Below are 13,596 nucleotides of genomic sequence, written 5' to 3' on the forward strand. Positions count from 1 at the left end.
TATTCTGCCTGATCATCCTTTCTGACTGGTGGGAAATTTTAGATAGGTTGTTATTTCTGACTTCTTGTCTCATGCAGCTCAGATCTAGAGGTTGGAGTTTCCTAAGAGTTTAGAATCCCACTGCTAAGAAAAGCAGAATAGTTCTAACACCCACAGTTTAGAGGGTTGCCTGTTTCTTGCCAAAGCACCTGGAGGAATTCTCTTCACTCCCTAGCTCCCCTGAACTCTTTCAGCCTCTAGGGACAGAAGAACTCATTCATCACTGACCCTCTCAATATTCTAGGGGCCAGAGGCACCTTGTATATTCAGTCAGAAGAATGTCACCCGTCTTCTTGTGGTTTCCCAAAATATAAGATAGCAATTATGGAAAAAAAAAAAATGAAAGAATCGTAGGATAGGTCCAGAGGATATAAAGCTGCTGCTTATGAGTCCACAAATCTGTGAAAGCTAGAGTCATCCTACAATCTACTTCTTTATTTTCCTTTTGCCCAGGCAATAATGCTTTACTCTAGTAGTTTGCCCTGCCACAATTCTTTTTGCTCTGATTTTAACAGACGTCATATCCCAATTATACCAGCTTTCCATGAGTTCCAAAGTCTCCTGGGTTAACAGAGTCAAATAGCTTGAAATAGGAGTAGATAAAAAAGAGAAGGTGGCCCAGCTGCTGCCAAAATCTCTGCTCATGGTATCTACTTTCTGTAACACTCCTATAGTGAGCTGATCAAATCCTACTAGTGAGTGAGTTCTCGTGAGATCTAGTCATTTGATAGTATGTGGTACCTCCCCACTCATTCTCCTGCTCCTGCTTACACGTGACAGGCCTGCTCTCCCTGTATAGCCTGCAGAACTGTGAACCATTAAACTTCTTTTCTCATAAATTACCCAGTTTCAGGTATAAAAAGCAATCTTTAAAGCAATGCAGCTTTAAAGATAAAGCTTTAAAGATAAAGATAAAGCTTTATCTTTAAAGCAATGCAAGAACGAACTAATCCACTGCTCCAGAAAAGATATCATATATGACACAACATCTACAATTAAGGCAAAAATTTACTTGAGTTATGGTAGCTCACTCTCATGCTCAAAGATCCATCTGACTTTCTATGTTGGTGAATAAATGGCAATATCATCGGGACTACCTCCCATGGATCCTTAGGTCTTTAATAATGGCACTAATTGTTGCTATTTTTCCAGAATAAGGTATTATTTTGGATTTACTCTCTTGACTGTAGAGTACAAGGGTAATTTCAGAGGCTTCCATTTGGCATTTCTTTTTACAACATCCCCTACCTCACAGGCCAAGGAACCAGAGTGGGATTTTTCCCAACAATAAGGTGTTCTTACTTTAATTATATATTGAAGACCGAGAAAATGATCATCCATGGTCCTAGTAGACCCACTGTGAGCTGGACCTGTTCCAGAACCTGAATTTATTACTCAGCCCTCATTTATACCTAATCTAATATAGCGGCCATGGTATTTCTTCCAGCCCCTGTTTATCTAGGTCAACTCGAGTCCTACATGAAACAGTCCTTGAATTATTTCAGTGTTCCCTTTTCCCCAGTGAACAATTACCTAAGCAAATGGCCACAGACCTTTTGGGGAAAGACTGGAGAATTGTTACCTAAACACTTTTAATGGTAATGTAGGGTCCTTCCCCTGAGGAGTTGGTCTCTCCTCCCATCAGTGGTTCCTGGACTGAAAACTGCTAGAAGTTCTGCAGTAGGAAAGAAATTGTGACTCCTTATTGAGGCAGCTGCCCTTAAATTCCTGTTCATCCCTCTGTGGTTTTCGTGGCTTGTACAGATTGAGCTAGACTGTGTAGCAGGAGAATATCACAGGTATGATGAACACAATTGGAAATATGCGATCCCATTTCTGTCTTCATCTGTTGAGTAGTTAAAATTATCCAGCTCCTCTGGACCTCAGCTACAAAAATGCATCTTGCATCTTGCCCACCTGGAAATAACTTCAGAGTGCCTACACTAGTTCTAGCCACTGTAGCCTCTTCTTACCTACTGAGGAGACCTGATCTGGCATTGCCCTTGGGAGTTTCTCTACTCTTAGATTCTCACTAACATGATGTGTTTCTACTAACCCATGTTTCTACTAACATGGATTAGTAGAAACAAACATATGATGTGTTGCTTGAGTGTGACCAGTCTCAGATTCCACTGTGTATGACGCAGTTTCACCTGCTCCCAGTCACTTCATCTCTACCAAACCTGACTCACTGATAGTGTTCTGCCTGTAACTATATCAGGAGTAAGAATAAACAGAAGTGTGTGTGTGTATGTGTGTGTGCGTGTGCGAAGAAGGGGAGGATTGTGGGGGCAAAAGATCTCTATCTCAAATATATTTTTTCCTCCTATAGAGTACCTTCTGAGTCACCCATTTACTATAATCTAACACTGAGATAAAGTGTAACTTTCTCAGCTTCCTTCAAGGTTAATTTTCAGAGATCTGTACATGCACACTGACTTGAGCTGTCAGAATATATCTTGATTTCTGAAAGACATTTAATCAGTTTTCCAAGATATTCCTGCAGATAAAACGAGTGAATGTTGAAAGAATAATAAAGTTATTATTCCAGTTATGAATAACAACACCTAAAGAATACCAAGCTTTGAATCACTGTCAGCCTTGAGTTAGGTTTCTTGTGACATGCATTAGATACTGTCTTATTCAACATTTTAATCAATGGCTTGGATAAAAATAAAGGTACACTTATAAAAGCAAAGTCGGATGAAAAAAGCTAAGATTTAAAAATAGAGTAAAGTTGTATGAGTCCGTTTTCATACTGCTGATAAAGACATACCCAAGACTTGGAAGAAAAAGAGGTTTAATTGGACTTACAGTTTCACATGGCTGAGGAGACCTTAGAATCATGGCAGGGGGTGAAATGCACTTCTTACATGGTGCAGCAAGAGAAAATGAGGAAGATGCAAGAGTGGAAACCCCTGATAAAACCATCATATCTCATGAGACTTATTTATTACCATGAGAATAGCATGGGGAAAACTGCCCCCATGATTCAAATTATCTCCCACTGGGTCCCTCCCACAACATGTGGGAATTATGGGAGTACAATTTAAGGTGAGACTTGGGTGGGGACACAGAGGCAAACCATATCATTCCAACATTGGCCCCTTCAAATCTCATGTCATTACATTTCAAAACCAATCATGCCTTCCCAACAGTCCCCCAAAGACTTAACTCATTTCAGCATTAACCCAGAAGTCCACAGTCCAAAGTCTCATCTGAGACAAGGCAAGTCCCTTCCACCTATGAGCCTGTAAAATCAAAAGCAAGCTAATTTCTTCCTAGATACAATTGGGGTTACAGATATTGAGTAAATACAGCCATTACAAATGGAAGAAATTGGCCAAAACAAAGGGGTTATACGGCCTATGCTAGTCCAAAAATCCAGTGGGGCAGTCAAATTTTAAAGCTCCAAAATGATATCCTTTGACTTCAGGTCTCACACCCAGGTCACACTGATGCAAGAGGTGGGTTACTATGGTCTTGGGCAGCTCTGCCTCTGTGGCTTTGTGGGGTACAGCCCCCCTCCCAGCTTCTTTTATGGGCTGGTGTTGAGTGTCTGTGGCTTTTCTAGGTGCACAGTGTAAACTGCCAGTGGATCTACCATTCTAGGGTCTGAAGGATGGTGGACCTCTTCTCACAGCTTCACTAGGTGGTGCTCCAGTAGGGACTCTGTGTGGGGGCTTCAACCCCACATTTCCCTTCTGCACTGCCCTAGCAGAGGTTCTCAATGAGTGCCCCACCCCTGCAGCAAACTTCTACCTGGGCATCCAGGCATTTCCATACATCTTCTGAAATCTAAGCAGAGGTTCCCAAACCCCAGTTCTTGACTTCTGTGCACCATCAGGCTCCACACATGTGGAAGTTGCTGAGGCTTGGGGCTTGCACCCTCTGAAGTCATAGTCTAAACTCTATGTTAGCCCCTTTCAGCCACAGAAGGAGTGGCTTGTATTCAGGGCACCAAGTTCCTAAACTGCACACAGAACGGGAACCCTGGGCCCTTCCCATGAAACCATTTTATCCTCCTCTGCCTCCAGGTCTGTGATGGGAGAGGCTGCCACAAAGGTCTCTGACATACTCTGGAGACATTTTCCCCCTTGTTTTGGGGATTAACATTTGTCTCCTTGTTACTTATGCAAATTCATGCAGCCAGCTTGAATTTTTCTTCAGAAAATGGGATTGTCTTTTCTATCACATTGTCAGGCTATAAATTTTCTGAATTTTTACACTCTGCTTCCCTTTTAAAACTGAATGCCTTTAGCAGCACCCAAGTGACATCTGGAATACTTTGTTGCTTAGAAATTTCTTCTACCAGATACCCTAAATCATCTCTCTTAAGTTCAAAGTTCCACAGATCCCTAGGGCAGGGGCAAAATGCTGCCAGTTTCTTTGCTAAAACATAACAAAAGTCACCTTTGTTCCAGTTCCAAACAAGTTCCTCATCTCCATTTGAGACCACCTCAGCCTGGACCTTATTGTCTATATCGCTATCAGGCTTTTGGTCAAAGCCATTCAACAAGTCTCTAGGAAGTTCCAAACTTTCCCACATATTTCTGTCTTCTTCTGAACCCTCCAAACTGTTCCAACTTCTGCCTGTTACCCAGTTCCAAAGTTGCTTCCACATTTTTGGGTATCTTTTCAGCAATACCCCATGAATGGTACCAATTTACTTTATTAGTCTGTTTTCATGCTGCTGATAAATACATACCTGAGACTGGGAAGGAAAAGAGGTTTAAATGGAGTTACAGTTCCATATGACTGGGGAGGCCTCAGAATCATGGTGGGAGGTGAAAGGCACTTCTTCCATGGTGGTGGCAAGAGGAAATGACAATGATGTAAGAGAGAAAACCCCTGATAAAACCATCATATCTCATAAGACTTATTCACTACAAAGAGTGGTATGGGGGAAATCGCCCACATGATTCAAATTCTCTCTCACTGGGTCCTTCCCATAACATGTGGGAATTGTGGGAGTACAATTCAAGATGAGATCTGGGTAGGGACACAGAGCCAAACCATATCATTAGTCATAGTACAAAATTAATAAGGTAAAACTTAGAGAAGAATACCATCTTAGAATTATACTGAAGCTAAGATCACACAGTTTCAAACCACTGATTGTATAGATGAGGAAACCAATGCCCAGAGAGGTGAAATGATTGACATAGGGCCACTGAGCTTGCTTGTAACAGAGCCAGGATTGAATTCTGGCTCGTTTTTCCAGTGTTATGTGACTATGCCTCGGTTCTTCTCTCTCAATACTATCCTTAGATAGCCTCCATATTATGCCTCCAAATTGATTTTTAATTTGCTAAATTCTAAATAGATAATAAAAACTATGCTTATCAATGTGGAGTCCTATATCTCGTCCAAAACAAACAAACAGAAATTGTTTGCATTAGTGCAGGATGGACAAGGCAGACAGGTGAAAGAGACACTGGTTTTTTGGCAATAATACATCTCTAAAATGTGATTTGACTTCATAAAAAGCTAATTCAGTCTTAAATTGCATCAGTGGACAGGAGGCATTCAGACTGAGATAGGCTTTTGTTGCATTTTGTTCTGCAATGATCAGAGCACTTCTTTAATGGCCTATCCAGTGCTGGGCAGCACCTTCACAAACTAAAGAACATTAATCATAGGACTCTCTGAGTGAAAATCTGGAAATCATGACAGAAATAGAATATTTGTTAAAACTGATATTGAGATTTTTTCACCTAGAGGAAGTAAACATTTAATTTATGTGTGTGTTTGTTTATTTGTTTGATACAACACATTAGTAAATAGCCATGAAGAAAAGGAGTGATTTATTTGTAATCATGTTTGGTTCTGTCTGAAGTGGTCTGAATTTTCTGTAATAAAGAAAGTCTGGTAAAGCTGAAATTTCTTTCTGATTAAAAGCAGCATTAATCCTCTTTGCTTTTGTTAATCTAAAATGATCCAGTGCCTTTTTTAAAAAAAAAAAAAAAACACAAAGAATTGCATTTCTTTGTTTAGTACCTAAATATGTTACCCATTGAGCCAAAAGATATAAACCCCAGAAGCACTTTTATTCTTTCCACTGTTTGGTTGTATAAGCAATCGGTGGCAGAAATTTTGTTTGAATGTTTCTCAGTTAACCCTGCCTGGGTATCTAGAGATCTATGAGTTACCCCATTATAGTCACAGGCCTGTGTTAAATCTGTGAAAGAATTTTATTTATTTTATTAATTTATTTTATTAATAAGTAATATCCTATTTCTACATGATGTTAGTAAGTAGATCAAAAAAGACACTAAAAATAAAGTGGGAATTTTATTGTATTTTCCTAAAGTGTCCTTTGTTCACAAGGAGAATCATTTTAGATCTTTTATAAAAATATTAGTTGGAAATATTTTATTAATTAAAACTCTCAAAGAGTAATGAGTTGACATAAGAAAAGTTTTTATCCACCTTTTCCTAAGTGAAGTATTGAAATTGAAATTGAAAGTATTATTATGAACCATGCAGGAAGCCAATATTTTTAATGCTATCATGTTGAAATAAGACTAATAACTCACACTGATTTTTGTCAGTGAAATAAGAGGATAGTTGAGTTCATTTGAAAAGCAAAGCATAAATATTGATGAATGCCTTTTGACTCTGTCATCTAAACTTCAACTTTAATGATAATATTATATGCAGTGCCCCCTGCTTTATATTTGTAACATGCACAATATATTTCATGGAGCATTTAGGTATAAAAATATAATTTTTACATTTGTATATAATTCAAACAAATCTCTCTTTAAAGACCTTATGTGATTCATATCAGAAGATGTAATAGTCACCAATTTTGAGTAAGTTTAAGAAATAAAGGTTTAAACTCAGTCATTTCAGATTTTCCTTAAAACTCTTCTCCCTTGAATGCATCTAATTTAGGGATATTGAGTCCTAAAGTTGTTGAGAGATGGGTGAGAGAACACTGAGTCCTTGGACACCAAATGTCTGTTGGTGTCCACAGGGTGTATCACTCTCTGCTGGCCCTTTCTGCCTCACGGAGTTGTCCAAGTTGCCATCAGCCCACACATTCTCTGTTTGCTCAGCCTAATTTCTCTCTCCCTACATTTCTTACCCTTTAAAAGGCAGAAGTCATTTTGAGATGCTCTGCAAAATGCACACTCTGCAAAATGAGAGACCAGGGAGCTGGATCAGGTTTCATCTGGATTCAGTATGCTTATACTTCATGTCAACTATTACCATGGTTCAGGATTATCTACAACTTTTCTCACATATCTCTTCCCTTTCAGAAGATGGCAAGGTCTTTTCTGCTTTGAATTCCTTAGCTCTCTCCCAGCATTCTACCATTCATCTCCTGGAGCTGAGGCCTTAGCTCTTCCAAGAGACCCTCACCTGAGTCTGACTTTCTTGTTTTCTTTTCCCATTCTCTTTCTCTCCAAGTTTTCAGAGGTGGTTTTTCATTTATCCTTTTTCAAAATTTTAATCTCATCTCCATTTAGAGCAGAGGAAAATGCTTTGCACTTTTCTAGCTCTTCTCTCTTAAACCTTGGACATTCATGTTTTCATAAAGCCAAAAGTTTTCTGACATCATGATTTTCTGGCTCTGTCATAATACCTCTCCCTTGGAGCAATGGGAGTGTCAAGCCCTGTAGTCTCAAAGGAGTGGGGAAGGGGAGCATCACTGCTTTGAAAGAAAATGTGTGTGTGTTGCAGGGGTAGATAGGATGGGTGGGTAGCAAAGCCTGCTTAATATTTTGTAATATTGTTCTGTTATGTGTGCTTCATCATGCGTATTGGTTTATTAGAGAAAATCAAGTGCCTACATGGAAAGAGAAACAGGTGTCTGTCACTGGAATGTAGCTTCCTGAGGTCAGGGACTTGCTTTATTTTCTTCTATAACTTTAAAGCCATGCCCGGCACATAGCAGAAGCACTATAAATAAATCCAGGATTAATGTGTTGAAGGAATGCCCATTACATATCTAGATTGAAAGTGTTCTTAGGTTCAGCACCGTGCTTCAGAGTGGGCCTGAAAAGAAATTAAATGAATGAAAGCTCAATCTTAAAACAGGACTAAAGCTTTGATAATTTCAAAATGAGAAATAGGTCCATTTTTAGACTGCATCTTTGAAGTGTTAGATATCTCAAGTGGGTCATTTTATGGTTGAACTCTCTGACAAATGTCTAAAATGTGACTACTGTGTTGAAGAATAGAGATTAATGTACTGTAGGCCACATTCCCTGCTGGTTCACTGCAAATGGGTCTATGAGTGCCATGTATTGATCTTCTCAGCGCTGTGGGTGGCAAGAGCCCCTTGGCTACCACCTTCATCTGAGAGAAGCCTCCTCCTTTTGCTCAATTTGTCATCTAAATACATGGAGAAAGCAGGGTTGAGTCTAATGTAAAAAGTCTGACCTATATTCAAGCTAGTTTCTTCTAGCCTCGGTTTTTCTCTAAATGATAAATTATCAAATATATAAATTGACTGCCACATAGGTAACATTCACTAATATCGGTCGTTATTTTTACTTTATATGTAGAAAGGCTAATTCTGAGCAATGCTGCATGTTACTTGCACGTTAGGTATGAAGTGTATGTCAACTTAAGCAACAAAGACTTTCTCCTCATTTTAAAATATTAATTATTGCAACAAAAGTAGTAGCTTTGTTAAGCTACTTGCTAGAACCTAAAAATGAATCTATGCTATCATGTATAGATGAATATATCACTTTATATTCTTTTAGTCCATTTCATCTAATACAATAGCTACATCAAATAAATTAGAATTAAAATAAGACCTAGGATAATATATTTTTTTACACTATTTTAAATTGAAATTTATTTGTTCTTCACTGTTGTTCTGCATTCTAATTTTGGTAGTATGTTGTGGCATATGCTTTAAGAAAATACTAAAGACTGGAATCTAAAATTAAAGGGATGATTTGCACCAAAGGCGGTTCCAAACTATGAACTAACACGTTTAGTGAGAGACTACTAAGGACTTAAAAAAAGATGTATTCCTTGCTTATTCCTTTTCTCCACTAGGTTTCAATAGTTTATATATGCATAAAATTCTCTCTCTCTCTCTCTCTCTCTCTCTCTCTCTCTCTCTCTAAAATAGAGATGGGATCTCACTCTGTTGTCCAGGCTGGAGTATAGCGGTGTGATCACAGCTCACTGCCTTCTTGAACTCCTGGACTGAAGCAATCATTCTGCTTCAGCCTCTTTAGTAGCTCAGACTACAGGTGCACACCACCATATGCAGTTAATTTTTTAAGTTTTTTGTAGAGACAGGAATCTGACTATGTTGCCCAGGCTGCTCTCGAACTTTGGGCTCAAGTGAACCTCCCACCTCTGCCTCCCAAACTACCTGAATTACAACTGTGATCCACCACTGCCAGCCCCATTTATCTCACAGTTTGGTAGACTGAGAATCCTGGGCAACAATTTGTTTGAAAGCTGATAGCTGTATTTGAGAAATAGCAAAAGAAGGCTATAATTTGGATTTCTATTTTGAAAGATGGCATAAACAATACTAGGAGTTCATTCTGGGAGAATGTTATCTAAAGATATAATTAAGAAAATAATTTTGCATGAAAAAAGAAGGTCATTAAATAATAATATTTAAATAATTTGTAAAGTTAGAGGTCTTTTCTTGGTGTTACCTTTATCTTTAAGCAAGAAATTTGTTGTTATATAATAGGGTAGTATAACTGGATCTGAAATTTTTTTAAAAATCCACAATTTGGATAAATTTTTATAGAACCCAAGTGGAATAAATTGTTTAGTAATCGGTAGATTTCTGCTTAATGATTATCCTTGCAGAAGTCTAATGATATTTACAATTTCTACATTTATAGTTGCTCTTGCTGGCTGAGTAAAATATCATTTGTTGAGACTCAATGTTATCTTCCCCCTAAATTATTTGGACTTTCTAAATTTTAAAATTAATGTTTATTCATTATTTAAAATCAAAATTCCATCTGAATTTTAACTCACTTATTTTTAGCACTGTTCTTTTTCTTCTTGGCTATCTTTAAAAAACATAGAGATTAAGTGACATTTAATTGTCCAAAAATGAAATAGTCAAGCCTGTTTGATAACTTTCTATAATTGATTAGGGATAAATAAACAAAGAGGCAATATTTTCCCACACTCTTTTTGGTCAGCATAGTATAAAAAAAATTTTAGACGTCAAAGGATTATTTTTATCAAATTAGAAGCCTGCCTAAACCATATCATTCCTTGGTTTTACCTCCAAATCATTTATATTGTACAAGTCACTCAGGGCAGCAATAGTAAGTGACAAATAGTATAAATTTAAAAAGAAATGAATTACAATCCATTCTAAAATATTTGCCTAGAGAATAGGTATAAGTAACATAAGGGACTAATTTTAAATAATAATGCTGGTCCCTTCATTAGAGAAATAAATTAAATTGTCTTTAGATTTCCCACAGGCTGCCATTTACCATTATCCAGTTTTGATAATGAGTTTGAGCAGGTATTTTTCTCTTTGATTCAAACTGCTCTTCTAGTGAAAGAGCCCAAAGGGAAGTAATCTTCTTCAATTCAAATTTCCTATGCCAGGACCACTGACAACCCTGGCAACTGCAACCACTAAAATCATTAAGTTGGATAATGGCTATTTACGTAAAGTTCACACAATTGTTAAATTGATTCCAGATGTCTAAATAATCTGCATGCGCATTAGCAGGAAGTATATCAAATACACACGTGTGTGTTCTACATACATTAACCTACCACCTGTCAGTTACATGACAGTAGATAGACCAGAAGTAATAAAGCCTTACTACATGTAAATTGTAGCTCTGAAGTCAGCGTTCACTTATATGAGCTCAAATCCATATAGCTAACTCACCTTTACTTTTATCAAAATTGCTTTGAATTAAGGATGGGAGAAGAACCTTGGATATGGACACATTAGTTCCATTAAAATCATGTCTATTGTGAACCTAAGGTAAAAGCTGAGAGAAAGGTTTAAAAGCAGGTCTTTTCTTTTCATTATGAATTCCAAGAAAGGATTCTAGTTGTTGGGAATCTATCGTAATGCTCTTGCCGAAGATTCCTCAAGTATAACTCAGGATCTGTGTCCCAACTGCTCTTTGGAAGAGAACAGAATTGTTGTAAAGATTTGGTCTACAGCATAAAGTATTACATATTAGAAATATTGATTCGTGTCTGTGAGTTCCCCTCCACAACTCTAATGACCAGATTATCCTAGATGTAAGATGGTCTTTCAGTCCTGATAGGGCTCCATAGTTGCCCTGAAATTACTGCTGTCTTAGGGAGAAACTTTCTTAATTGCTTTAATGTAAAATTATTTATATGTATTTATTTATTTTCTACTTAAAATATTTTAGTTTATTTTTGTCTTAGGGAAATTTAAAAACCACAATAATGTCTAATGCTCATAAATAGAGATTTTTAGATGTGATGCACTCAAGCATTTCCTAGAAGCTGTCTTTAAGGTTAACATACCTATCTGGGGCTAGCATGGTTTAGGGTCTTGAAGGACTGCAATAGCACTAGTAAAAGCAGGCAAAGAAGATGTACTCTTTTGGACTAGGAATTTTTTTTCTATCTTCTGTTCAAAGAATAAAAGCAAATATGAAGGTACATAAAATATTTGAAAAACACACTCTAAATTTGGTATATTCAATAAAGTATATAAAATAATAGCTGTTTTGCTGAAGATAATATGAGTGTCTTATAGCTGTTCTCTTAAAGAAGTGATTCTGAAATGTTTTAGCGTTTACTTTATCAGAATAATAAACTCATCAGATGATTGCCCCTGCACTCGCTTCTTATATAAACTGACCACTGCCTAAAGCTATGGACTTCCTAGCAGAAATCTCTCACCGATGTTCTATCTCCTATCTCAAACCATTTTACACTTTAGACAGGGAACTGAGGCAACTACACACAGATGTGATACATACCTCAAAAGTTTTCTAAGAAACTTTTATGGAGTTTCAGATGAGGGGAAGGCTGTGTCCTGTTGGAAGGATCTGAGAGTTCCATGCTGGAAATTTCATTTCAATTTGAACCAAGGAATGGACTACACTGGATCTCAATAGGAACAAGCTGGTTGAGCATATTCCAGACAAAGGACTAATGTGATCAAAAGATCAGAGAAAAGAAATTTCTGACATGACTGGTGACCAGGTCAATTCATCAAACAAGTGGGCCAAGAAACACTGTCATTTGAAAATAAATGTTAGAAAGTTGGTTGGGATTGCATTATAGATACCCCTGCATATCAGATTACATTTTTAAAGATTTTTGCTCTTCATAAAGGAAGCTGTGGCAAATATTTAAAGAAATTTGTGTTCTTGTTAGAGCTGCATTAAGAAGATTAATATGATGAAATTCATAGGATGGAACAAGAAGAGAAACTAGAGGTGGGCAGAGAGAGGTAAAAGCCCAAACTAGGGTGGGGACACTGAGAATGGAAAGGAAGTGACATATTGTGAAAGAAAAAACACAATTTGTGGTTACTTAAATGTACAGAAAAACAGCATAAGCAGATTCTTAATCAATAATTTGCCAATATTTGTTTTACATATTAATAGGGCCGAAGGGTGTTTCGTAGTTTTAGGAGGTGCTTCAAGAGATCTGCACCATATCCTCCTCTGGGACATTCAGAGTGTTAACACATCAAAGTCTATGAGAAGACCTGTGTAAAGATACCAACTTAACTTTATTTCAGCAAGAATTATCCATCTTACTCCAGTAGATATTGGCATGTCTGTAGTTGTATGTGGAACACCTATTCATAGTCTAAAAACCTAGTATTCTTTAGTACACACTTTCTGGTGCTTAGAGAAGTAATAAACATTAGCTCTCAGTTCTGCCTTTTGCTATGGCACAGCCACACTTTCTTGTCATTTTTATTCCATACACATCGTTGCTTATCAGTGTGTGCTTATTGAGGGCAGGGGTAATATTGAGCCGTAACATAATTTTGAATCATCAAATATTTTGAACTAGAAAATGTTCTAATCTAGCATCACTCAGTTAAAACTCTATTTGAAAATATCTTGGAAACATACAATACAATGAAAACCATAAGAACAAAGACCATAAATCCAGAAAATAAAAATGAATGAAAAGATCAAGATATAATGTACAAATGACAGTTAAACTTTTATAATTCCTTAATTTATGAAAAATAATTCAAATACATTTAGTATTTTACAAATGAGCAGGTAAAATAATTATGATTTTTGAAGACTATATTATTATTTCTGTATAAGAAAGGTAAACATAACACTTGTAATTTGTTTCTGCAGTTAATAATTAACATGGGTCTTTTTTTAGATGAAAAATCTTGAACATGTAAAGAAAAGTCTTGACATTATTTTATTAGAATAAAGTACTAGAATTCTCTCATTCCTTATTAAAAAAAATAAGTCTATGTTACCATGTTTGTCAATCTCATTTGATTTTCTATTCTTAGGTCTAAAGTTTTACTAAAAATGTAATGAATTTATCAGTAAAACACATGCTTAGAATCCAAATATATTAAAAATTTTTGTAAGTAAGCAAAAGAGA

This window comes from Macaca nemestrina, chromosome 1, assembly GCF_043159975.1.
Source record: "Macaca nemestrina isolate mMacNem1 chromosome 1, mMacNem.hap1, whole genome shotgun sequence".
NCBI lineage: Eukaryota > Metazoa > Chordata > Mammalia > Primates > Cercopithecidae > Macaca > Macaca nemestrina.